This window comes from Sinocyclocheilus anshuiensis, unplaced genomic scaffold (genome assembly GCF_001515605.1).
Source record: "Sinocyclocheilus anshuiensis isolate Anshui unplaced genomic scaffold, SAMN03320099.WGS_v1.1 scaffold2430, whole genome shotgun sequence".
Taxonomy (NCBI): Eukaryota; Metazoa; Chordata; class Actinopteri; order Cypriniformes; family Cyprinidae; genus Sinocyclocheilus; species Sinocyclocheilus anshuiensis.
This window is the reverse complement of record NW_015556097.1, coordinates 280,735-283,092: the sequence shown is the minus strand read 5'-3', so window position 1 is coordinate 283,092 and position 2,358 is coordinate 280,735. Positions and strand designations below refer to the sequence as shown.

At 41.1% G+C, this 2,358-nt stretch overlaps 1 protein-coding gene across 1 annotated transcript in view; it reads left to right on the top strand.

Annotated features, from left to right (window-relative positions):
- LOC107676208 (serine/threonine-protein kinase WNK2-like) overlaps window positions 1-2,358 on the top strand; it is a 130,502-nt gene that overhangs the window by 92,447 nt on the left and 35,697 nt on the right. The window lies entirely within an intron of this gene.

Below are 2,358 nucleotides of genomic sequence, written 5' to 3'. Positions count from 1 at the left end.
GTGTGTGTGTGTGTGTGTGTGTGTGTGTGTGTGTGGTAATAGTGATTTTTACCTTAGCAACCATTGCTAATAATAATTTTAAAAAATTCTTTGAAAGTTGACAATTGAATAATTGAAAGTTCCCTTCCGAGGGAACTTCAAACTGCGTCCTCTAGGGGTCGCTATGGGGTACGCCTTCAGCGTGACTGGTGTCCGAAGCATACATCTAAACACGACAATAACATTGGCCAGTGACAGCCTGTGACGTCATCACCCGGCGTGACCACAGTGTAAAATGGCGCCGGGAGAACACGTCATCCTCTTCTTCGTCTTCAGGACTGTTTTGTTTGAAGCGTGCATTTGTGGTAAGAATGATTACTCTTCTTTACCATGGCGAGCACTAGTAAGGCATTTAAGAAGTGTGTGGATCAGTGTCCTCATTATTTGACACATGATGACACACACGATCTTTGCGTCTTTTGTTTGGCTGAAGAGCACGTGCACGATGTCCTCAAGGGGGCAGTTTGCTCACACTGCAAGCTTTTTTCTATGAAAAAGCTCCACTCTCGTTTGTCTCTCTTTTTGAGGAAAGAGGGACAGTCATCAGCTCCCCGTGGTTCAGAACCCTCCGTTGCTGAGGCACGGAGGAAAATGAGCTTGTGGGGATTGCAGATAGACCTGGCTGATGAGTTAAAAAAGGGCCTCTCCCTTTCGCAATCATCAGTCACGGACGAGAGTGAGCTGCTGGGGGCAGTTTGCTCACACTGCAAGCTTTTTTCTATGAAAAAGCTCCACTCTCGTTTGTCTCTCTTTTTGAGGAAAGAGGGACAGTCATCAGCTCCCCGTGGTTCAGAACCCTCCGTTGCTGAGGCACGGAGGAAAATGAGCTTGTGGGGATTGCAGATAGACCTGGCTGATGAGTTAAAAAAGGGCCTCTCCCTTTCGCAATCATCAGTCACGGACGAGAGTGAGCTGCTGGACGTCTATGCTATCTCTCTTATATCGTCTGATCCAGCGGCTAGTGCTCTGCTGGCTCCAAGCCAGGATGAGCAGATGTCAGATGAAGATGAAGAAGTTGAGACTGAGTCCTCCCAATCCTCCTACCCCACGTGTGAGGAGCTGCTTGAGGTTATGGATCGTGCCACGGCGAGGCTTGACTTGTCGTGGAACCGGGCCAAGAAAGTGACGCCTCGAGGCCACCTCGACGAGCGTTTACTTTCTAGCCATAGCGTTCCAGCTCTGGTGAGCCTTCCATTTCTTCCCAATTTCCATGTGGAGATCGAGAAGGCTTGGAAAAATCCATTCTCATCTCGCATTCATAGATTCCAGCATATTAGTTATGCCAACATTGAGGGGATGCATGAGAATGGTTATGAGAAGATGCCCCCTGTTGAAGAGACACTGGCCTGCTATCTCTCTATGGGGGAGACATCTTCTCTTAAGGCTCCCTCCCTGCCATCCAAACCACTTCAGGATAGGGGTGGGCGATATGAGCTAAAATACATATCACGATATTTTACACTGTCCAGGCGATATCGATATTATATTGCGATATGAGAAAAAAAATTTACAGGCAAAATATTTTAACCTTATATAAATAGAAAAAGTGAGGGATTGGACATAGACCTGAAAAGTATTTTTTTATTGTGCAATTGTTTTTCTCAAAAAGTGCAAACGTGCAACATGAGGTAGGCCTGTATGAATTAAATTAAATTTAAATTAAATTAAATAGTGTGTGTTTGATTTGGCCAGTGGTTCCCAAACTTTTTCTGCCGGGCCCCCCTTTTGTAGAGAAAAATATTTTCAATTTTTTTTTTTTTGGAAAGTCTCTTATGCTCATCAAGGCTACATTTATTTATTAAAAATACAGTAAACACTGTAATATTGTAAAATATTGTCAATTTAAATGATCTATTTTAATTTTTTTACATATAGCCGATATTATATTGCGATATGAGAAAAAAAAATTACAGGCAAAATATTTTAACCTTACATAACTAGAAAAAAGTGAGGGATTGGACATTTTTTTTATTGTGCAATTGTTTTTCTCAAAAAGTGCAAACGTGCAACATGAGGTAGGCCTGTATGAATTAAATTAAATTTAAATTAAATTAAATAGTGTGTGTTTGATTTGGCCAGTGGTTCCCAAACTTTTTCTGCCGGGCCCCCCTTTTGTAGAGAAAAATATTTTCAATTTTTTTTTTTTTGGAAAGTCTCTTATGCTCATCAAGGCTACATTTATTTATTAAAAATACAGTAAACACTGTAATATTGTAAAATATTGTCAATTTAAATGATCTATTTTAATTTTTTTACATATAGGCTACTGTATTCCTGTGATCAAATCTGAATTTTCAGCATCATTACTCCAGGCTTCAG